General features: G+C 57.4%; 1 protein-coding gene across 4 annotated transcripts in view; it reads right to left on the bottom strand.

Annotated features, from left to right (window-relative positions):
* Nucleotides 1–23,109, bottom strand: part of SLC29A1 (solute carrier family 29 member 1 (Augustine blood group)) — a 34,166-nt gene extending 11,057 nt beyond the window's left edge. The window contains exons 1-2 of one of the 4 annotated variants that reach the window (XM_065679991.1): nt 22,947–23,109; nt 16,850–17,015 (exon numbers count right to left, since the gene is read on the bottom strand). The gene's annotated coding sequence lies outside the window, so the exon portion shown is untranslated. Of the gene's footprint in view, nt 1–2,503; nt 2,629–11,356; nt 11,493–16,849; nt 17,083–22,946 lie in introns of those variants that run through there. The other 3 variants (XM_065679992.1, XM_065679989.1, XM_065679993.1) reach the window with 3 other exon arrangements.
* Nucleotides 23,110–23,697: the final 588 nt, after the last annotated feature.

Raw genomic sequence — 23,697 nt, 5'->3', positions numbered from 1 at the left:
GAGTGCTCCCTGGGTCAAATCAGAGGCCAGTCTGACTCAACAGCTTGTCTCCATCAAAGGACAAGACTGGCACAGGCATAGACTTAACTCCCTGATGGCTCCCCCAGCCTCTGAGCTGGGAAGGACACGCTGTTGGTGTGTTTTGCAGCCACAGTGGGTTTCGTTTCTGTGAATTGCTGCGTATCCCTCTAACTCGGGAGTCTCTGAGTGAGAGCATCTCTCCCTGCACACAGGGCCTCAGCTGGGGCTCCCCTACACTCACCATCAAAGGGAGGATGAACATCAGAGTGGCTTCTCCATGCCAGCCGAGGCTTTACAGGCCTGGATTGTATCCACCCTACAGCACATTTTCCAAACAGAGGAATTCTAACTCACTTAGTCATCCAGCACAGCTCCTCCTTGCTGCCTTCGGTCCTCCCGGCTGCTTTCCTCCCAACCTTGCCCTCGACCCTTCCAGAGGCGCTGGGGTTGGGGGCACACAGGGACTGCGAGGGGGTGATGCCAATCTGAAGAGCAGCACACGGCTTTCCTGCCTTGTTTCTCAAGAGGCTGATTCTATGATGCGTTTTCATGCACGCCAAGCTACCCGAAACTGCCACAGGCCTTGCGGCGAGTGACCAGCTCAGCATGTAATCTTGTTTGTGAATTTGGGGCTTTTTGTTTCCCCTGCCTCCTCGGTTGATAAATACCGGTTGATACTTATCTAAACTGAATTTCATCTGCCTACCACCCAGTGTTGTAATGGCCTTCTGCACTCTTCCTAGCTGGCACTTGTCCTCATGAACCTGAGTAATCCAATCACCTCAGCAAGCCCTGTCATCTCATTGCTCATTCCCTTTTCCAGGTCACTCACAAACATGCTCAAAAACCATGGGACCCAACGCAGCGATCTCTTTCCACTGCAGCAACTGACCACTGACTCCTACACCCTCCTTCCTGTTTTTGTACCAATTACGGAGCCATACGGGGACCTTCCCTCTTGACCAGCCAGTTCCCTTAAAATCTGGGCTGAAAGCCCTGACTGAATGTTGTCTGGGAAGTGCTGTGGGCACCCCCAAGCCAAGTCCCTACTAAGTGCTGCCCCAGCTCGGGGGCCCCTCAGCAGGAACCTTCCCGGCTGCCCATGGACCCCATCCCTGCACAGACAGGACACAGCAGATTCACTGCTCAGCTTTTCCATGAAGTTCCTTCCTTCAGGCCTTTCTTAGAAACGAACGTCACATCTTTCCCCCCTCCCATTCCCCGGGGGCCAGGGCAGTTGTGAATGAATGACCAGAGGCCACATGTGACAGGCAGCGGGTTCACCCTCCCTTTCCTTCTGGTAAACATCGCCTTGCCCTAGCAACTTGTTGCTGTTCAGGCTTTGCTTTCTAACCCTTCCTCTGCAGATGCTCTAAGGAGCCCCCCAAAAGAAGGTGGAAGAAACTCTTCTGGAGCAGAGAGGCAAAAGCTTTATCCAGCTTTCCTGCTACAGCCTCTCCTCCACTGATGCCCCATCCCATCAGTGGACTGCAGCAGGCTTCCTGCTCCTGGTGTGCCTTGTGAACAGTTTCCATCGGACAGCTGATAGCACTTCCTATTACTCTTGTTCTTCTCCTTTCTGAGCCCTGCCTCTCTGCAACAGGCTGCACCATCTGCTCCCCCAGCGCTGCTCGTGCCTCCATCCCAAGGAGCAAATTTACCCGGGGTGGGGGGGGCAGGATGAGGACATTTCTGCCTCCTCCCTTGCCTTGCTGCCTGCACACAAACCTCTCTGCATTGCCAGGGCCTGGCAGGCAGAGTCAAACCTCCTGCAGGGCAGCCCATGAGGACCCTTAATGAGGTGAGGGTCCCTGGGCAACGTTTCTGACCCGCTTCACCTTGCTCCCTCCACTCCCCCATGGGCAAGAGCAGAGGCAGTGCTTAGACCTGCTCTGCCTTCAGGCTTGCAGTGCTTCCGGCAGAGCTGGAGGTTCGGAGGCTCCCAGCACCCGCTGTTATCTCTGCTGCCGGGTGGCGCGGGGGGAGCGTTCAGCCCCGTGGTGTGTTTTGAACCCGTGCACCAGACAGCTGCCGAGGCCCTTATCTGGAGAGCCCAAGGAGCCCCGAGAGGCTCCCCAGGCACAGCAGGTAAAGCAAGCCGTCTGCAAGGGACGTTCCCCAGGGCCCAGCGGGATGCTGTCCCTGTAGGGCTTCCCACCAGGGAGACGGGGGTTGGCAGCGACGGGGCCCTAAAACTACCCCAGGTAACACAGCTCTCGCACCCATCACCAAGTCCCACAAGGGACATCCCACACCAGCAAAGAGGTCCTAGGGGTGGCAGCCCCACAGTGAATGCACGCACCTCTCTCCTCAGCACCCAGGGAGTGCCCAAGCCCAGGCAAACCCTTGGCCAGAGAAAGCCCCTCCAGGCACCCAGACAAGCCCCTGGCCACCCGGATGGGTGCTCCTGCTCAGCGTCCCATCAAATGCTGCGGGGGGGGGGGTGGGGGGGTGGATTTTAATGTCACAGCAATGAGCTTACCAGCAAGGCAGCTTGGTCCCAGACCTTTGCTCCTGGTCACTTCAAGCCACAGGACTGCCAGGACAGCGCAGACTTGGGAGAGGCAGGAAAAGCCCCACAAACATGGGAGCAGCTGCCTGCCCCAAGGCCGGTGGTTTAGAGGTGCAGAAGGAGATACAGTGCACAGCGGGGCAGGAGCTGAGGAGGGACGTCATTTCTGAGGCAGCAGCGTCAGACAGGGAGAGATAAGCTGCTCTCAGGAGCATGTTTGCAGAGACAGGATTTGCAGGGGCTCTCCCAAGGAGCTGGTTTCCTTAATGGCACCGCTAGGCTGTTGTCCCCAGGGGCAAAAGAGCATTCCCTCCAAGCCACAACCTTGACCTGCTTCTGGGCAGGCTGGGGAAAGAGGCATGCTCTTCCAGGCTGGGCTGGGGCTCCATTTGTTGGAAATTCAGAAAAATAAAGACCCTTTCTCCCAAGGGGGGAGAGAAGGATTTGCTCAGGGCTCCTCCATTCAATGCAGCTGCAGAAACCACCTCCAGGACCTGAATGGTGCCTCCAGGCAGCCCTCAGCACCTCTGGGGAGGTGTGGTTGGGGTGACCCGCTATGGGCAGGCGCAGAGGCTCACACCGTGCTCATGCCACCTGCCCATGGCTTCCCATGGGTTTAGGGAGTGCCGGGGAATGCCTCCTTATCTCAGGCCTTCATCCTTGCCTGGCATCCTCTGCAGCCAGCTGGACCATTCATGTCTGCAGGGCTGGTCCAAGTGCCCCAGGGGTGCTGGTATGGTTGGTGGAGGTGCTGCCCGGCTCTGCCATGGGAAGAGGGGGGTACTGAGGGAAGGGGTGCTCCCTAGGGTTGGCCTGGGGGCTGAGGCGGGAAGAGACACAATGGGAGGAAACCAGGTTTCCGCTTCCCAATGGAGAAAACCTTACAGGACCCTGGGGAGAGCAACCGGACACCATTAATGTAAAAATCAGGCGAAGTGGCCAGAGGAAGCCCCGAGGCAGGAACTCATCCTTCTTGCATCTCTATGCCTGGGGCTTGGTGCAGCGGTGGCATAGGCCACCATGTACCCGGGTAGCCATGCACGGACAGAGGCAATCCCAACCCTGACACAGCTCAAGGCACAGTGCTGGCTCCCGGCTGCCCCACAGGCAGTGGCACTCCTTATTTCCACCCAGCCCCTGGTGGGCTGGCGCAGCACTTAGGTAAGAGCCCCTAGGGCATGGATGCCAGATGGATCTCTTGCTTTAGCAGCTCCCCCTGAGCCATGCTTGGGCTTGCTCAAGAGGAATCCCCATTTGTGCAGATGGTATCTCGCTGGCCGCACCTTGGGCAGCAGCTAAAGCACGTCGTCAGAGGGATGGGCTGAGCCTCTAGGACAGCGTCCCCAGTTTCCCCCCTCATGTCTGCAGCTGAAAGGAATGAAGGTGAGACCTGTAAGAGGGAGCACGTAGTAAGACAGGATGAGAACAAAACAGCTCATGGCCAGACAAGCCTGAAGACAAGGACTCAATGAATGCATGGGAAGAAACCCATGGGAAAAGTCCCATGGCTCAGGAATGGAAGAGGGGAAAGATGAGTTTCTTCATACCCTGCCTTCTCCTGGGCTGGAAGGACCATAACTACCTGCAACATGTAGCTATTCCAAGGTCACCACTCAGGAGCAGTACTGGAAAGGAAGAGCAGCCCTGCAGGAGGCCACCCGCCACTGGTGCCCCCAGGGTGCTGGAATAGTGAGTGGAGAGGATTCCCCTGGTCCTGGCCCCAGGACTGAACTCAGACCTGGCAGACCCAGGAAGCAGCCAGGCCAGGGACAGTGGAAAGGAGCTGAGCACAGAGCATCGTGCGGTGAGAGCTGGAGGAGAAGGATGGGGACAGCGTATGTTGCAGCTCCTCAAAACAGCCCTGCAGTGAGGGGCAAGGCTGGGGGGGGGGGCTGTGAAATCATTGGAAAGTCCTTTTAAATCCTTCCCCAAGCTATACATGGAGCCCCCTCTATGCACAGAGTCCCTGGCACAGGAGGCCTGGAGAGTAAAACTCAACCCCAAACATGCTCTGTCCTTACAGCTCTGGCTGCTTTCCATACGGAGTCAGTGCTGGATGCAAATGCGCAGAGCTGGCAGCAGGCAGGCAGGGGCCCCAGCGCTTCCCACACCCTGCGGCAGCTGCTGATCCACATGGACCTGGGCCGTGCTGTCCCCTCACCTCACCCGGTCCCACCTCTCCCCGTGTGGAAGAGCATCCCTGGAGCTGGGCAGGGCATGCCTTGCCCTGCACGCAGACACTCAGCAGAGGGGCTGCAGCCCGGCCAGGCAGAGCTCATTTTCCCCCACCGGCAGTTTTCTGGAGGCTGGTCCAGGCTGCACAGCTGCTTCCAGGTTAGTGGTGGGGTGGAGGAGTGAAACCAGAGCCAGAACAACACCATCTTCCCCCCGCGCCACGATCTCCCCAGCTCCCAAGCTTTGGAGGTGATTCCTCCCTGCTGACCCCTGGCAGAGGCTGGGACCGAGATAATGGGGACAACCACAGCCAGACCTGTGGCAGGTTGAGGTTGGCTCCATCCTCCACATGTCAGCTGTGCCTGGCAGCAAGGACAGAAATACAAGGGCTATTTTGGGTCCCTGCAGACCAAAGTGACCTTTGGTGCAGGCCAACTCAGGAACAGGGGCCCTGGCTGACTGCTGCTTTCCGCATGGAATGTCCGCAGCCTGACTGGGAAAAGGGATGGTGAGCAGGGAAGCAGGATTTGGCACCTGCCGCTGTCCCTCTGCCAGCTGCCTTGTCCTGCCAAGATCCTGCTCGTTGTCTGGACAGCCACAGTATCTCTCAAAGCCCTAACGCTTCAGCTGCTAAATGCAGCCATCTCACAATGGATGGGTTTATGGCAGCTCTGCCCCTGGAAGCGGTTCGTCTCTGTCACCCCTAGCCAAGGGGCACCCCAATATCCCCAGAAAGGAGGGAGAAACAATGGGTACCCCTGCTGGGTCTGCTCCTCGAGGAGCCACACATGCCTGCACGTTTCCCAGTGGGTTTTAAACCAGGCTGAGGGGAAAACGCTGCCTACTGAGAGCCGGGCTTGCCACGTCCCTGCTTTGCAGCAGCTCCAGAAAAGCTGTCTGGGCAGCACATGGCCTGTGGACCGGGGCATAGGAAGCCAAGGTGGCAGCGGGCCATCAGTGGTGTGGAGCAAGCAAAGGACTTGGAGTAAACACCCAGAGCGGAAACACCACAGCTGGCACCCTCTTCCCTCCTCCCTGAACAGCTCAGCTTCCCCAGATGGCCTGCCAGGACTTGGGTCTCACATGTGGAGCCAGAGCAGGGCTCCAGGCGGACACCTCCTCCAGAGGGAGTAAGTCAGAGCCCAAACCTCCCGCTCTTTGCGCTGGCCATGGCAAACCCATGGCAAAGAGAAGCTTTATCTGAGTAGGAACAGGCAGGGAGAGCCAACAGGAGGCGAGGAGCTCATGCCTGCGTCCGCCCATCCCTGGCAAAACAGTCTCCCACACGACTGACAATAACAAGCCTGCTGCAAGCAGGGAAAGGGCAAGTCACATCCCCTCCAAATCCCAACCTGGAGGCACTGCCACATCCATGCAACCAGCCACCACCCAGCGTGCTACAGCCGTGAGGTCCTGCACTGCCTGGGACCATGAGCATCCTCAGGGATGCCTCAGGAAAGCATGCAGAACCCTGCATGAGAGCCACTGAGTGCTCTGCTCATGCGGAAGCAGCGCTTTGCAGGTGTTGGCATCAGCTTGCAGGCTCTGCAAACCTCCCCCGTGTTGATTTGGGAAGCAAAGGAGATGAGGGCGGCACTGAGACACCCTGATGGTACCATAACCTTCATCAAGATGTGCTGGCCATCTGGCAAGGCATCCTGCCGGAGCTTGCCCAGGCGCCTGAGCACGCTTGGACCTGATGCATTCCCACAGTGATGGTGGGCAATAGGAAGCCCAGGAGCCGAGTCGTGCTGAAGGGATCCCTTTCTGGCACACAGCATCCTCCCTCGCAAACACAGGGGAAGGAAGGGAGGGACAGCTTGTGGCAGACGACTTGTATTTGTTTATTGATAGCCAGGATCTTTACTGCTGTTGGGTTTTGTTTCTGCACAAAGGCCCCAGTTTTGGATCAAGCCCAGCTGCAGAGCCCAGGCAGAGGAGCACAGCAGCTCCCTTCGCCCTCCGCAAGGCACAGCTCCTGCTCCGCATTGCCTGGGAAGCCAGCACCCGCTGCCCCCAGGGTAAGAGTCCTGTCAGGGAACACACTGGCAGATCAATGCCCTGATGTGGTTCACCACGCAGACACACCGGCCTTGTATTGCCACAAGGAGTAGATGTGAGGATGGGAAGGAGAAGCTGCAGAGAAGGGTGGATTGCTTCTTAATAGCTCGGTTGTGTTGCTGTTGGTTTGCCTCCTCCCGTGGTTAATGGATAACTCTCCTGGTCTCACCAGGATGGAACAGAGATCTATCCAACCCCTACACCTACAAACACTGACGGTGTTTCCCAAGAAAACTGAATTGCCTCAAACTTGGTGCTGAGGTCAAGAGAAGACAAAGGCTGCTGAAGGAAGGGCAGGCAGCTCTTTCAGCCCTGAGCCGCTGGCCAGGACCAAGAAGACAGCTGTGCCACCAGTCCCTCCCACCTTCCTCAGCTATTCTCCAGAAGTAATCCCCAAGCCTAAAAGGAAGGAGATCCTCTCACAAGGATTCCCCACAAGCAGACCTGTAGCAAAACTCTAACAGGGCTGCCCACCCAAAAGCCCTCACTGTCTTTGAGCCAGCCCTGCTCTGGAGGTGTAAATCATCTCCCTGTCCCTGCATGGCGCTGGTGAGAGGCTGTGCTAAGTGTGAGGAACCAGGCAGGGTGAGGACCACACCTGGAGCTGCAGCATGGGCAGCAGTGAGGGAAGCCAAGCAGGATGGCTCAGGTGGGACACCCCTTGCAGGAGGCTGGGGTCATTTCAGTGGTAGTCCAGGGGCACTGGCGGGCATTCAGGTTGATGGCTTCCACTCAGCTAAGCAAGGCTGATGGCCCGGTCCTGCTGCCATGACTCAGCCTTGGTACATGGCTGGAGCAGGCTGCTCCCAACCTAGCCTTGCTCTTCTCCTCCTCCAGCCCCTGCCTGCCTCCTCCCTCCGTAGTTTCCCCAGTCTGCTCATTCCATGAATTTCCAGCTGGAAATCTCACAGTGAGGCGCTTTCCCATCAGACAAGTCCTAAAGGAAATGAACTAAAGCAAATCTCGCTGGCAGTGGTGGGAAGAAGGCAATAAGGCTCTGCGGAAATCTGCCTGATTTCCTGCTGGCTCCTTCTGCACGAGCCAGCAGCAGGCAATAGGTCTCAGCTCCCCTTTGGCCTGAAAGAAAAAAAAAAGCTGTTCTCCTGGAGCTGAAATCTGACTGTGCTTACCATGGCTCAACCAAGAGGCTGAAAGAGAGCCTCGAGCACTGCACTCAGAATGCCAGCCATAACAGCCATGCGTACCCAGTGCTTTGAGCCTCCCCTTTCTCAGGATCGGTGAGACCACAGAAAAGCATGCTTCAAGCCAGAGCAGGACCAAAATGTCACAACAGTGATGTTACTCACACCTCCAGCATCAGCAATGAAGTTACGCACCATCCCTATGCAACAGCTTCCCTTGTCTCATGGGAGCAACAACCCTTATGCATGGTCCTCACGCAGCACCATGGCCCCTGTCCCACGTGGGGACCTCAGAGCCCATGTAGACCCAAAACCTGACCAGGTCTGCAGGGCCTGGAGTGGGAGATGGAGTGCAACCTCAGCTGGGGCACTCCAGTCCCTCCAGACCTGAACTACTAAAGCAAGAGATCCTGATATGACCAAACTCACCCCCCGTCTGCCCCTACTCCATACACATCTTTCCCCATCCCACATCTTACACACTGGAAGCACTGCTTAATTAAATCCTAATAGCTGGGTGGCTGTTAAAACCCTGACTCCTGCCCATCTGTAAATGCATGTACCTCACCCCGTACAGTGCTCTGCACCTGAGCTGGGTCCTAGTTAGCATAGAGATGTGACCCCACAAGCTTGCTGTCCTGCAGTCCCGCAGGAGCAGTGCCGGGCTGGTAGGGGTCACAGGGCAGAGCGAGGTGCTAGGGAGGCTCAGGAAGGCGAAGGGAGGAGAGTGGAGTTTGCACAGTAGGGGCTCTGTATGACATAGCAAGAACCACAAGCAATAGCACTCTGCTGATAAGAGTGGGTGCTGCAGCTTCTTTAACGCTGCAGCTTCTTTAACACTTGCCAAGGACCTGCATGTTAGGCTGGATGAAAACAACACTGACCTACATGTGCCCCAGAGAAAGCACCACAGGCTGCTCTCTGCCTTCCTGAAGCTGATGGCTGGTGCATTCCCATCTGGGCAGGGTAGGTGGGTGCTCCTGGGCTCCCTCTGACCCAATGGGGTGGTCCCCAAGTCCTGCTTCTGCCAGGGCAGCTGGGAATAGAGCCAGGCAGAATGAGGAAGGTGCACCATAGGAATGAATGGGTCAACAGGTGCTTTTGTCCTCTATGCCATCTTCCCTCCAGATCAAAACAAGGAGGAAGACAGGTCAGGACAGGGCAAAAAAAAGCCCATGGCTCATTTTCAAAGAGGAAGAGGCTCATTAATACCTACCAGCCCAAGATAATAAGAGCAGAGATGACACGACAGGGAAATTATGCCAGTAGTTAATTATGCAGCTTGGGGAGGAAAGGTGAAGAGGGACAACTGCAGGATGGAGGTTTCCTACTGCTCTGTGGGATGGCACTGGTTCAGGCTGAAGTGAGTTTCTTCAGCATCTTCACTGCAGGTACCTGGCACAGCGCAGAGCCCCTTGTCTGCACTAGCTAGGGGCAAACCACCTCCTGGGGGCTGTGCTACAGCCCTCAGTGCTGTGCAGAAAGCGCCCTGTAAGGAACATCTCAGTGAGCCAAGAGAAAGCCTACCTGTCTTTTCCAGGAGCAAAAGGCAGCAGTGAGAGCAGGAGTGCCCTGGAGAGCACATGTCTGGTGCTGGCACTGCACTGACACTGTAGCAATAGCCTATGAGCCACACTCAACCAACCAGTGAACTCAAGAGAAAACATCCCTGCATAGTCACATCCTGAGACAGCTTTGTAGTGCTCTGGTGAGACCCCACCTGGAGTACTGTGCATAGTGCTGATGTACTCAACATAAAAAGGACATGGAACTGTTGGAACAAGTCCAGAGGAGGGCCACGAGGATGATCAGGGGACTGGAACACCTCCCGTATGAAGACAGGCTGAGGAAGTTGGGGCTGTTCAGCCTGGAGAAGAGAAGGCTGCGTGGGGACCTCATAGCAGCCTTCCAGTATTTGAAGGGGGCCTATAGGGATGCTGGGGAGGGACTCTTCATCAGGGACTGTAGTGACAGGACAAGGGGTAATGGGTTCAGACTTAACCAGGGGATATTCAGGTTACATATATGAAAGAAATTCTTACTGTGAGAGTGGTGAGGCACTGGCAGAGACTGCCCAAGGAAATTGTGAATGCTCCATCCCTGGCAGTGTTCAAGGCCAGGTTGACCGGGCTTGGAGCAACCTGGTCTAGTGGAAGGTGTCCCTGCCCATGGCAGTGGGGTTGGAACTAAGGTCCTTTCCAACCCAAACCATTCTAGGATACTATGAAGGCAGGGCTGGAGGGAACCCAAGGTGTCTGGCAGCCTGCAGGGGCTGACAAGCAGGAATGATGCCAGGATGGGGTGCAGAAGGGGAGTGGGATTTCCCATGTCGGCACTCACTGATGTCCCTGGATTGTGTCGGCTCACAACAGGCAGCTGAGGGGCCGTTGGGCTGCTTCCTGCGCTGGGAAGTGCACCCAGCTGTGGCCAACAGCTGCACAAATTCCTCCTGCAGCCCCTAGCCCTGGGGAATCTAGTGGGCTCAAGAATATAGGCTCACTTGTCTGCAATCCCACAGCACCAGGGCTTGGCTGCTGCCGCCTTCCCACACAGCCCGCGGCTCCACAGCCTGCTCCCGAGAGTGCTGGTGAGTACAGGCAGGGACTGTGCTGGTCTGGCAGTATTAGCACCTAGCAGGGGTGTGAGCTCGGATTTAACTACAGGCTCAGATTTTACTACAGGGGTGGGGAGGACAGCATAAAAGGGCTCCACAGGAGCTCCTGGTGCTCCTGCCTGGGCCAGGCTCCCCGTTAACACAACTGGTTTGCTCAGGAAGGGGAGGAAAGAAATCTTCCCCAGCAGCCCACAGCCAAAACTGGGAGCATTTTCTCAAGCAGGACCTGGAGCGACCCCGGCCCCGCGGGTTTGCTGCCAGCCAGGGGGCTGTGCCCCACTGCTCGCACAGCAGCACATGGCGCCCAGCCCATGTGCCTTCCCGTGGGTCCTCGCAACGCGCGCCCAGCTGCGGCACTGCACACAAGCAGACACAAACACGGCCGATGGCAGAGATGTGCATCCCTGCAGCTGGAGGACAGCGGCACTACCCCCTCGGTGAAGTCCTGCATCCTGCATCACTGCGCTTCCCAAAAACACATGCTAGCTGCTCTGCTTTGCCTCCCCAAAACCACGTTCTCCTCACAGCAGTAACTACGGAAGGAGATTTGGAGTTACCGTGTGAGGCAGCACAGAAGAAAAGTCACAGAAGAAAAGCCCCCATCCCAAAAGGCAGCATGTATGCACGCAAACCCCCCTAGCCGCCACTCACACGCCGCATCCCCACCTCGCCGCGGAGCTTGCGGCGCCGCTGGCTCCTTCCCAGGGCTCCCGGGGCGGGGGGGAACCACGTACCCGGCAGCTTTGAAACGCTGCTGGGAGCCATGCAGGGAGCCGGGGGGAAGGGGGGCTCGGAGGGCAGGGTACCACCTCCCCGACTTTAAGCCAATACCTTGGACGCGGCTGCCCACCGCTGCGCCCCGCTCCTTGCCGGCTCCGGCGCCTTCTGACCCCGGTGCGGATGGGAAGCGACCTCCTCCTTACCCGCTCCGCAAACTCCTCCTTCCTCTTTTGCCGCCTTCAGCGCCACGCGGTTCCCGCATGGTTCTCCCCGCCTCCCCCCACCTCCCCCCGCGGGGAGGGACCCTCCCGGGCGGCCCTTCCACCTGCGCCGCGCTCCGGCACCTCCGCCCGGCTGCCCCCGGGGGAGGCAGCGCGGACACATCCCCACCGCATCCTGAGCTGCACCCGGCTCCGCTCTTGCGGCCCTGCCCATGCGTTACTAAACGTTACAGCTCCAAAAGGAGCTCTGCGTTATAATATGGCGCTAAATAGAGCTCGAACTGGCTCTGTTTCCTCCGTCCATCGCTTGTTACCCACGCTGCGTCCTAATGCAGGCAGAGGAAAAAGGCAAAGGGGGTTCCCTCTGCTGGCGGTTAGCACTGATGGGTGTAAATATATATATATATAAAATACATTATACATTATATATATATTATACATATATATATACACACAGGTGTATATAGAATCATAGAATGGTTAGAGTTGGAAGGGACCTTAAAGCTCATCCAACTCCAACACCCTGCCAAGGGCAAGGACACCTTCCACTAGAGCAGGCTGCTCAAAGCCTCATCTAACCTGGCCTGGAATACTGCCAGGGATAGGGCAGACACAGCTTCTCCGGGCACCCTGTGCCAGGGCCTCAACACTCTCACAGTAAAGAATTTCTTCCATATATCTAATCTAAATCTATATCCTTTTCCAGTTTAAAACCATTCCCCCTTGTCCTGTCACTACATGACCATGTAAAAAGTCCCTCTCCAGATTTCTTGTAGCCCTCCTTTATGCGCTGAAAGCCACTCTGAGGTCTCCCCAGAGCCTTCTTTTCTCCAGGCTGAACGAGCCCAGCTCTTTCAGCCTGTCCCCGTAGAAGAGATGTTCCAGCCCCAATCATCTTTTATATATATATATATATATATATATATACGAGCATATGTGTATATACATATATATATAATTATCTTGGGTTGCAGAGAGGCTCAAAGACAGCTTTTGCACTGTTCATTCATGGTGGTGCTGCCCAGGATGGCAGGTAATGTGCAGACCCCTCTGAAGTTTAGCCATTCCCCTGTATCCAAAGAATAAGTGTCATGTGTGTCCAGTATCCAAAGGGGATACTGAACACACATGGGCTCAAAGCCAGTTTTTTTTTCTGGCTGCCCGTCTCCAGGCTCCTATCTCTCCAGAATAGGTGTCTGCTCCACTGAGATAAAAGCCTGTCGGTTTGCTTAAGTGCCAAGGTACAGCAGGACTCGGGGTACTTTGTCCCGCAGCAAAGGGGAGTGCACCTGAATCCAGCCTCGTATCCGGGTGGTTAAATGTTCTGCAGAAATCTGTTTTATGTATCTCAGTGTCTCCAGGTGCTTCTGGTGGAGCACGGGCCCCTCCTCACTCACTGCTCCCCTATGCTGGCACCAGGAAGTCCCTGCAGCCGCTTTGAATGCAAAAGCGTTTGATCCATTAATAACCAGCCTCAGAAAATTCTCTGCAGACAGTGATGCAGTTTGGGTTGGAATTAAAATCAGAAGTTAAAACACCCCCGACCGCTCTGGCAGATTCCCACCCTCACGATCTCTCAGTGTGATGATCTCTAACACACATCTTCCTGCAGAATCCAAGCACCAAGCTTGTATTTTAAGAGATGTGCAAAACACCGCCACATAACTAGGCCTTAGAGGAAGGGCATGTTCTTTTAAAATCTAACATACATGTTTTACAATATTTCTGTCTGCACTGATTTTCACTTTTTCTCCCTTTTTACCCCTTTGGCCTCTTGGAGTTGTCTTTATTTTCCTTTATTGTCTATTTTCTATATTTGGAATTAATTTTCCTATCTCCTTTGCCATGAGAATACAAGCACATCCAAAAGGGCACCTAAGAGACACAAATGGCCCATAAATCTATGCAGAAAATGCATATATATATACAGGCTTCCCAGGGAATGTGTATAAACATTCCTTCCCAGGAATCACTGAATCACTGTCCCTGTAAGTGTTCACAAACTGTGTAGGTGAGGCCTGCAGTGACATGGCTTAGTGGTGGCTTTGGGAGTGCTGGGGAACGTTTGGACTTGTTGATCTTAAAGGTCTTTTCCAACCCAGTGGATTCTATGAGTCTATAAGCAAGGAGTCCCCAGAGCCCGAGAAAGAGGCAGTGGGGACAGGGGTGAGACAGTTCTCAGTGCTCTCCGAGACACAATGATGCCACTGCAGAATGTCACCCCCAGGAAGCAGCTTCTTTGCTGTCCTGCTCTGCAGCAGCCTCTGGTGCTGGATCTCTCCCTCTTGCTGATGGTAGATACTTGTTGTGGTTATGGGGTTCCGAGGCCAGATAGTAGGGTGCACTGACAACATCAAATGAGCAGCAGACGATGTTGTGAGGTACTAAGACAGGAAGACAGGAGGCTCTGGTCTTAAATGTAAGATTCGTATCAGATCAAATTCAATTTAAAAGCTCCCATCTCTGCTTCAATTAAGCTCCTGCTGTGCCTCCCAGGCAATGATGGATCCAAGCCCTGGGCCTGCCTTTCTTCAGCCCACTTTCCCTAAGCCTTTCCAATCTGGAGGGTCTTCTGGGTTAAGCTTCAACACAGGAAAAACCTCCATCCTCTCTTCTCCTCTCTTTCTCTCCTCTCCTCTTCTCTCCAGAAAAAGCAAAATAGAAGAGCGAGGTTGCCTGCTGTGGGATGTCTCATGTCACCTCCTCTCTAACTTTCATGTGTGCCCTGCTGTCACAGAGCCCCATGAGCCCCTGTGGCAGTCCCTGCGACATGGATGCTGTGGCTCCTCAGCACCCACGTTTCCCCTTGTCACGTCCACATGCTCAGCAGCACGAGCTAAAATGTGTCAGCGCCACAGTTTTATTCTTCTATATAAGCTCTGACTTCAGCACAGACTAAAAGGTGTGGGAAATGATGCCTGAGTGCAGGGTCCAGACTGGCGGTGCCCAGCCGAGCCGCCACCATGCTTCCAGTAGCCATGACAGGGCTCTCAGCATCATTAAGAGCCTCAGGCCCCGTCAGGAGGAGAAACACCACAAAATTTACCTTTGAGTGGATATTCTGGGAAGTGTCTGCTTCAGGACAGGGTGAGTGCAGCCACTGCGTCACCTCAAGCTTTCAGCAATGAGGTGCATAGCACTTACCATCACCAAAGGACGGGATTAAGTGTTCTCTAATTCACAGCTCTGTTCCTGTCCACACAGCCGATCCCAAGCACGGGAATCAACATCTCTCAAAAGATAAGTCTCTCGGTGGAGACAGGGGGGTTGAAATCCATTAGTGCTGAGCAGCATCACAGCCACGGGTGACTGCAGGCAGACAGGAGGCCAGCACATACACCGGAGGGGAGGAGAGGAGAAAGGCAGCTTCCAGCTCCTAAACACAGGACGGGCTGTCTGCAGTGTCTCTGCACAGACCTCAAGAGCAATATACGGCCCTTGGGGCGTGTGATGCCAACGCCAGTGTGTGGTCTCAGGGGGACAACACCTCCTCTGTGAGGGGAGGTGACAAATGACACAGCTGGTGACAACTCACTGCCCCACAAACACGGTGAGCCTTTGCTGGAGAGCCAAGCTGCCTTGCTTCCTTTTGATGGGGGATGTGTTGCCTTTGCAGAGCCCTCTGCTCCCAAGTGACTCTCATGTTATCATCTTCACCTTTGTGAGTACAATAACAAGCCTCCCAGAAGAAGCAAACAGCTACCAAAATGGTTTCTGCTCCAAACTGGAAACAGCTGCTGCTTTGCCCAGTACTGGTACTGGGCCCACCGCTGTACACCACCAGTACAACACACAGAGCTAGATGTTTCTCCCCTCTGAAATGTAGGCAAGGAGAAAAGACAACCTCGACTGGAGCCTGGGGTCTTGTTGCTGTTCCACCCTCCCCATCTCTGAAGCAGCAGCATGGTGCCAAAATACGCTGCTGCTGTTGGCAGATTGCTGCTATCCCCCGAGCAAAGCAGGAAGGCAGAGCCCTGGTTTCCCAGAGGAAGGCAGCCAGCAGAGCCTCTCGCTTACATAAAGCTGGGAATCCCATGGACATGCTCCCCAGGACACGCTGATGGGGCTCGAGCTGCCCACACCTTAGAGTTTTTTTCCTGCAACCTCAAACGTGCACTGCAGGCACCTGAACCCCAATCTGTATGCTCTGCCCTAAGCTAGTCTGCAACAGGCACAACAAACAGGCAAAGTGCGCTCCCTTCAGAGGCATCTGCTGCCAAACCTGTCACAAAAGCTGGGTTTTTTTAGTTGGGCTTTTTTTTCCCCCTCCCTTCTTGTAGCAATTCCCTGCTTCAACTAAAGCCATGAAATCCAAAAGTGGGAAGCAAACAAACAGCTGGTTTGGAAAGCAAGAGTGAAAAGGGAGATTTATTCCAGGCAGTGGGTAATGCATCATATGAGATGAAGGAATATTTTCCATTCCTCTTTGGTAATATTTGAATTTTAGGGCCTGAGGAGACAGCATTTGCAGGCACTCAGTGTTTCCAGGATCCTTTACACTTGGCACTCAGGTCAACCATTATCCTTGGAGATTTGCAAGCACTTTGCAACCATACATTAATAAACCTCCCAGCCCTCCTCTGCAATGAGATTTCCCTCTCCCTCTAATGTGCCTGTGCTTGAGGCAGGGGAAACTGAGGCACGGCGAGGCCATCACCCTCCAGCAGGGCAGGATGCACACATAAAGCTCTCCTTCCCAGTGCAAAACTGCCCTTCCCTTTGCCAGCGTGACACACAGCGACAGCATTTCCCTCCATCAGGCTCTGCCCGCCCTGTAGCTCACCTCAAAAAGCCTCTGCGCTGGCTCTCAGTGTCACAGAGCAGAGAAACAGAGAGCCAGTGTGTTTAAAAGGCAGAGCAGGGCAGGCAGGAGTGGGGTAGCAAGCAGATTAGCAGCCGTATCCGATTCTCTGCATGTGCAACAAGGCAGCGGAGCACAGCCGGGTTGGGAAAGGGGGAGAAGGGGCATTTTAATCAGTCACATGGAGGGAAACACAGAAGATGCTGGACCTCTGTCAAGTGCCAGCAGGTTATTAACCTATTAGCCAATGGGGGGGTGAAAGGGGGGGGTTGGGAGGGGTGACCACTACAGGGTCCTGGGCATCCAGTTATAGTGAGACTGTTGGATGCTCTGATAGTCAAAGCATCTCAGCCTGTTGCTGAGATCAGTGAATGGCCTGGGGACAGTTTTAGTCTTCCTGTTCCCTTGCTGGCCCTGGCTGACCCCGCAGCAGGGCCCTGGCTCCAGAGCTGCTAGCAGAACCTTCTGGGGTGGAAGTTCTCTGGTCATTACTTGCAGGGCTCCTGATGGTGACCCCCTGAGACCTTGATGCCCTGTCCTGAATTTTGGGAAGAGAGGTGGCAGGATGGAGGTGACACTCACCTGATGGCCTGAGCCCGGCTGGAATGAGGTGGGAAAGGAGCCGTCTGTGATCCCCTCCTGAGCTCTGCCTGTGGCACGGCAATCCAGCCAGGCACGTCACCGCTTGCAGGGAGCCATGAGGATCTCCATCATCCCGCCATCCTTCTGCTTCCTCACACGACTCAACCTGCCGGGATAGAGTCAGGCAGCTGCCTGGGATTTCTTCACCAGGGCACTGAGGGCAGCTAAGGAGGAGCACTGGGTGAAAACCTGCAAGGAGAGGCCAGGGAGAGGGAGGCACATGCTGCCAATTAGCCCCACGGCCTACCCATGCCCAGCATCCCCCCTCGCTGGTAACACCAAGGTGCAACGCTTGTGCACTGCTACGCCCAAAGCACTCACAGCTTCAGTGAGCAGCAGGGAAGGGCTTTGACCCCGAGCACCTCCAGCCCAGTGGTGGGGCTGTGGGTATTTTCCAGCTGGGCAAGCAGAAACAAACCCCATTGTGCGCTAGGTGGGCACAGCTCGGTAAGGGGCTTGGAGTGCCCACAGGGCTCCCAGGGGCTGACATGGACAGTGGGGTCCAGCCAAGCTTCAGCTCCTCTTAGATGACCAGAGGAGAAGGCCGAGGGCCTGGTACCCTGTGGGACAGCAGCATCTTTGGGATGCAGAGCATCTCCCAGCTGAAAGGTTGTGGGGAGACACAAACCCCTCTGCCTAAACTACTGCTGAGGGTCTCTCATCCCTGTCACCTTCTGACATGATCCTTCCCCCACAGCAATCCCTCCCCACTCCATCCCCATCGCTCTGCCTCCCTTCTTGCACTGCTGCTGCCCTCTCCTCTGCTCCAGCTGCCCATTTGCTTACTCTTACAAGTAGTTACTGCCTAATGACACCAATTAGGCACTGAGTTGCTGGGTGACTAGTTACTGAGTGACAGCTGCACAGCCATGGCCAAGGGTTAACCCCTGCTGAGACCTGGGCAAACTCAAGACACACAGTGCAGGCTCCCACCAGCCAGGGTTAACCTGGCACAGTGGCAGGCAGCAATGCCCTGCAGCATTCAGACACGGCAGCCCCGGGGCATGGCCACTCTGAGCACCCAGCCTCACCATGTCATGGTCTCACGCTGGGTGTCCTTGGCGGAGGAGGGAGCTGGCATGGGCAGGGACAGCTGCACTATAGTCAAGGTCATCCGGCCCATTGAAGCTGTGCCGGGGGCACATCCCGCTCCTTGGCCTGCAGCACCAGCCTCCCGCGATGGAGCAGAGCCATTGAGGAAGGAGCCTGCTGGCACACGGCCACCCTCGTAAAACACCACAGGGGAGCTGTGAGCAGCTGGGAACCGGGGAACCTGGCAGGAGGAAGAGGGTGGCAGCCGCTGTGTGGTCCCGCTCCCTGCAAAGCCTTTGTAGAGCACGGCTGAATCCAAGCCCTGAGCCGACACCTGAAGCCGTGGCTGCCCATCAGCCTTCCTGAAGCACCTCAGTGGCAGTGGGCAGTCATGCTCTAGCTCTCAGTGGCCAGAGGCTGCTCACCCTGCACGGCAGGGCAGGGGCAAGGCACCCGCTGCTCCCGCAGCCAGCCTGCTCCTGGGCAGGCTCTGTGGCCAGTGGCATCCCTGGGACCATGGCACATGGCCATCTGCAGAGATGAGGGCTCCAAACACAGCCCCTGGAGCTCTCACGGCTGTGTTGGCCCTGGTCTGTGCCCAACCCAACAGTTGCTGGCTGGTGTGGCAGAATTCAGCCCTGTGCAAACGTCTGGCACGGCTCACTAAATCCTGTTTGGAGGCTAAGCCCATCCCGTCATGCTTTCCCCCTTGGGCGAATGGGCAGCAGAGCTGTGGCTGAATGCTCCCAAACATCCCCTAGGGAAGTCTCCAGGAGGACCCTTTCCCACAGCTTCCAACAGTACCAGCCATTCATCATTTTCCCTCCTTGCCAGTCATGCTTCCATGGGTTCCCAAGTGGAAATGAGGCCCCCAGGCCACCTGGTGAAGCAGAGCCATGAGGCATCAAAAGAAGCGGCAGGCTGAACCCATGACCGGCAGCCTAGCCATCCGGTATCACCTGGGCATCATCCGGCCTGCCCTCCCTCCCTCCCTCGGCCCCTCTGCAAATCCACCCACGGGCAGAGGATGTGTTCGCGCGGCCCAGGGAGAAGGGAACTCTCAGGGGGGGTGTCCTGCACCCCTCACGCGTGGGGCTGGGTGTAACCTCCCTGGAGGCCCTGCGCTCATGCTGCTGGGGGGGCTGCAGAGTTCTGGTTGCCCCTAGAGGGGAGCCACCTGCTTCTGGGCGCTGCCCATCCTGCTGTGAGGCTCCGCGCCCCCGGACGGGCTGCAGCGGGGCTGTGCTGGGTCTCTACCGGGGGCTGCGCTGCGACCCCCGCCAGCACCCACAGGCTCACGCATGCCGGTGCTGCCCCCTGCTGGCGCGGCCCGGAGCAGCCCTCCCCTTGCGGCGGCCCCCATAAGGGACCAGTAGCTGTTTGGGGAGCCTAACCCGGGCCCCCCCCAACCCGTGACCGGGAGCCCACGGGGAAGGGCTTAGCCAGCCGACAGGATTAAGTGGCCCCGCGGCATGTGGGAAGGAAGGTGGGAATGCAGAGAGGGGGGAGCAGCAGTGCCTGGTGGGAGAAGGTCCACACTTTCTGAACCGGCAAGTCATCATCCCAAGCTGTCCCTCAGGCAGTGGGATAGGGAAGAGCAGGCAAGGGCCGCAGCCCAGCCTCACTTTGAGGATGAGGAGGCAGCAGACTAGACCAGGGAGATGGAGGCAGCACTGGCACTGGGAGCAGTGCGCACCAAGTGGGACCAGGCACCCCAAAGCACAGGCAGTGATTCGAAAGGCTTGTGGTATGCCCCCGTACTAACCCATGGCTGTGTGCAGAGTGGAACTGGGGATGTGAGGGAGGGAGCCAGGAAACCTGGGGTGGGGGATAAGCAGGGAAGTCATCCAGCTCTTGCTTTGGAGGAGGTGTGAAGGAGCAGGGCAGCATTTGCCTGTCGGTACCACCATGCAGAAGGGCAGGGATAGAGTTAGAAAGCAGATTTCAGGGTCCTGCTGTCACCCAGGATGGATCACCTGAGGACACAACACAGTGACAGTTACCCTGAGCACAATACCTGTCTTGTGGGGCTGTGCTTGCAGTTCAACTGCTGGGCATGGAGAAAGGGGTCCTGGCTGGTCCCCCAAGATCCCTGAGTTTCCCAGAAATGGGACGGGACACGATGGGTCGACATGGGACAGGACAGGGAGAAGCACAAGGTGTTGCTCCTCAAGGTAGCACACTCCTCAGAAGGCAGCTTGCCTGCCTCTCCCCAGAACCCTGGGCTATAAGGCAGCCAGGAGCATCCTTGTGCCACAGCCAAGTGCCCAGCACTACCTCCCCAGGGGTTCGTGGCCCGAAGCTGACTTAACACATCCATCTCCAGCTGACAGGACTCACAGCCCGCCTGCAGGGAAACAGTTTGCTTTGCCAACGCTGCGACACAGACCCAGTAATCTCCTTTCTGGCAAGCCAGAAGGGGGAAGTCAGCCCTGACAATAGCAGTGGCTGGCTCCCCATGAAGAGCACCCCTTCTGAGGGGGAGTTGCAGGCATGCCTGCCTTCTCCATTCTCCCCATAGGACCTGCATTTCCAGTGCAAGCAGGTGGAAAAGCCTCACTTGGCTTTCACCACCTGGAATGGCAGCAGCATCCCAGCAGTGCTGAGCTGCTGCGCAGTGCCCAGCAGTGCTGCTGCTGTGCTGCTCCTGGCCCTGCTTTGCAGCTGTAGTCGTGGAGGTGCTTGGATCCCTTCAAAATGCCAGGCTTCTCAGAAGAAAAAGAATTCCATGAAAGCCTGGCTTCCTAGTAAGCCCTGGAATGGCTCGTTGCTGCTGGCAGCTAAGGTCAGGGCTACCTGCTGTGATGCAGGACAGGTTGCTTTGCCACTGCTGCCCTCATCCCCCATCCCACTGCTCCCACTGCTGCCCAGCACACTTTCAGGGGTGCTCTGGCTGCTCCTGGCATGGAGCAGGGGCTCCTTATATGCACATCACAAGCAGGCCAGCAGCAGCATGTGGCCATGCTCTTCCACTGCATCCTCCATCATCTTTCCCGCACGGAAAACAGCCTCGGGACTATGACAAAGGGTTTCATGGTTTCCTATCACCCAGCTGTGTCAGCTTCCCTTGCTCCCTCCCTTTCTCCATCCACCGCAGCTCCTACAGCACCTGCTTCCTCCCTGCAGCAGCATCAGGGCATGGGAAAAAGAGGGACAGCGAGCAGCAGCAGGGACCCTCTTTTCTTACCTCTTGCATGATGCCTGTACTGGGTCAGTAGGGTAGTGCTCTGACCTCAAGAGGCACCACAGATACTGGGTAAGGGCCACCCCATGAAGCCTACACCGCCCGTACCTTTGTACAAGAGGTCAGGCTCCTGCAAACAAGCCTTGGATTCCAGGGGCAGCCAGGACCTCTCACCAGGCCAAATCATGCTGAGGGCAGCCAGGGAATGGCGCCTGTGGCAGGAAGGAGCTGCACGGGGAATGGTGCAAGGGTAGAGGGCAGGCTCCCAGCTGCCAGCCGTCAGCCTACAAGTAGAAAAAGTCTGCTCTCATGAGCGAGTGCGCAGCTGTGGGCACAAGGGGACTGTGAGAGGCAGATGGGGCTGCTGAAGAAGCCCTGTCAGGGAGGAGAGGGGTGAGACAGCCCCAGGGCCTCCACGAACAGGAAGGGCACCCCAGCAGCGTGCACCCCTGGGACCATGCAGATAGACATGGGACTGGTGGTGCAGGGAAGGAGCCAGTGCTCAGGGAAGGCTGAGACTTACACTAAAGATGGCAGGGGCCAGTACGAAGGCCATGCCAGCCCTGGGGTGACATCCCGATGAGCAGGGTAACCAGACACCATACCCACCTGGCTGGTGCTGGGGGGTGGCAGGGAGGCACTTGCTGCCCCACGACACTATCCTGGTGCCAGCCATATCTCCCGGGACAGGGACAGAGACAGGTCCCCCTGGGGGGGGGTAAGGTGCCAGCACCTAGGGATGCAGGGCCGGGTGTGCTGGGGTGAAGCACCCGCCGGACCGCCTGCCACCCCTCAGTACCCCAAGCCCGGGACGGGTGCCGGGGCTGCCCTGGAGCGCTGCCGCTACCGCGGCCGGGGTGCCCGCTCTGCCCCAGCACCGTGCGTTCCCGCAGGCACCGTTCGCGGCCCCCCGCCCAGCCCTGCCCGCGGGACGCCGCTCCCGCCCGGGCCGGGGTGTCCCGGTGCTCGGCCATGCTGGCTTACGTGGCTTTTTCCTGTCTGGCAGGCTCTCTCCGCGGTGCTGCCGGCGGGCAGCGCAGGATCCCGCTCGGCTCCGGCACAGGCACAGCGCTGCCTGCAGTGCCTGCCTGCGGCTCGCCAGGTCCTAGTGCGCTGCCTGCCGCCTCAAGGACAACGCGCACAAGTGTGCGGGACAGCCCTCCGCCACAGCCCGCGGCAGCAACCCGTGCTCCCAGCCCTGCCTGACCCTGCCTCGCACCCCGCTCTGACCCGGGACTCCCCGCTGCAGCACCCGTGTCTGCGAGAAGGATGCTTCTGGGGTCCCCCGCTGTCGCATCCCCGGCACAGGGATGCTCCGTGCTCTGGGTTTCCCCAGCGCCTCCCCTCCTCCTGGAGCAGACGGCTGGCCCTCCTGCCCCTGCGAGCTCCTGGCGACCTTGCCCCGGGAGGGGGACACCGCTGTGCTGCGAGTTTGCAGCCCAGGCAGGGAGGACAGGGTGCCGGCAGCCAGCCCCTCCAGTACTGCTTCCCCCTTCCACTCCCCGTCTGCAGCGGGGCCAGGCTCCAAACTCTCTCTGCAGCCACCGGACTGGAAAGCCACGGGTCCTGGTTGGAGTCCCAGACCTCTGTCCCCCGGGGGTGGGGGAGCACGGCAGCAGGTGATAGCTCCAGGAGCTCAGCACAGGCTACAGGGTGACCTTGCAGCAGCACTGCCGTTAAGCCGAAACGGGGAGCAAGTCCTGGGCTCGGCGAAGAGGGATTTGAACCAGACCCCCAGGGAACACCCTGTACCCGAGGGAACAAGGCGCAGCAGAGACAGCACTTGCAGTGATGACCCCCCTGCCTGCACCTTGCCGTTACCTTGAGGGCTCAGTTCTCCCGGTGCCAGAGGCTGCTGCCTGCAGCCTCCTCGCTGCGCGCTGCCAGGGGGGGTCGGGGCTTCCCGCGAGGCAGGACCAGGGTGCAGAGTCTCCACTGCCCGCCGGCTCTGCAGCCGGGGAGGGTTTGGAAGCCCTGGTGCTGGCTGGGCCCGGCTGAGCACGGCTTCCGCTGGCTCAGCAGGTGCAGCCTGCAGGCACGGGCAGATTAGCGGGCAGGGGGAGGAGAAGTGGTTTCTGCCATAGGAAACGGCAACCGGGATTCGTCAGTGAATTGCAGCGGGGCCGAGCGCCAGCATGGGGAAGGAGAGACGGGCGGCTGCGAGTAGGAAGCCACCCCGGGGGAAAAATGTACCCTGTGCGAGGAGGACAGCCCCGGGCACTGAGAGCAGTGCTGCGGGCGCCAGCATCCTCCCTGGGATGGCACAAGTCACCCCATGCTGCTGTGCTGGACTTTGGCTATGGCAGGACGCTTGCTGAGCCTCCACCTCACTGTGGGTCGGCACCAGCCCCCTGGGGCCTGAGGGTGGGGACCCCTCACACAGAACCCCCCTAGCACACTGCCCCTCCACTGGGCCCCTCAGCTGCTCAGGAATGAACTGGCATCTGCCCACCGGCTGCTCTCCTGGTATGTGCGGCCGGAGCCTCCTTCCTAGCCCATCCCAGGCTGGCCCTCTCCCAGGACATTCTCCCCTCCCAGCCCTGCTATCCCCTCGCCTCTTCCCATTAAGGCA

This window comes from Lathamus discolor, chromosome 5 (genome assembly GCF_037157495.1).
Source record: "Lathamus discolor isolate bLatDis1 chromosome 5, bLatDis1.hap1, whole genome shotgun sequence".
Lineage (NCBI taxonomy): Eukaryota > Metazoa > Chordata > Aves > Psittaciformes > Psittacidae > Lathamus > Lathamus discolor.
The sequence above is the reverse complement of the archived record's forward strand: the minus strand, read 5'-3'. Positions and strand labels throughout refer to the sequence as shown.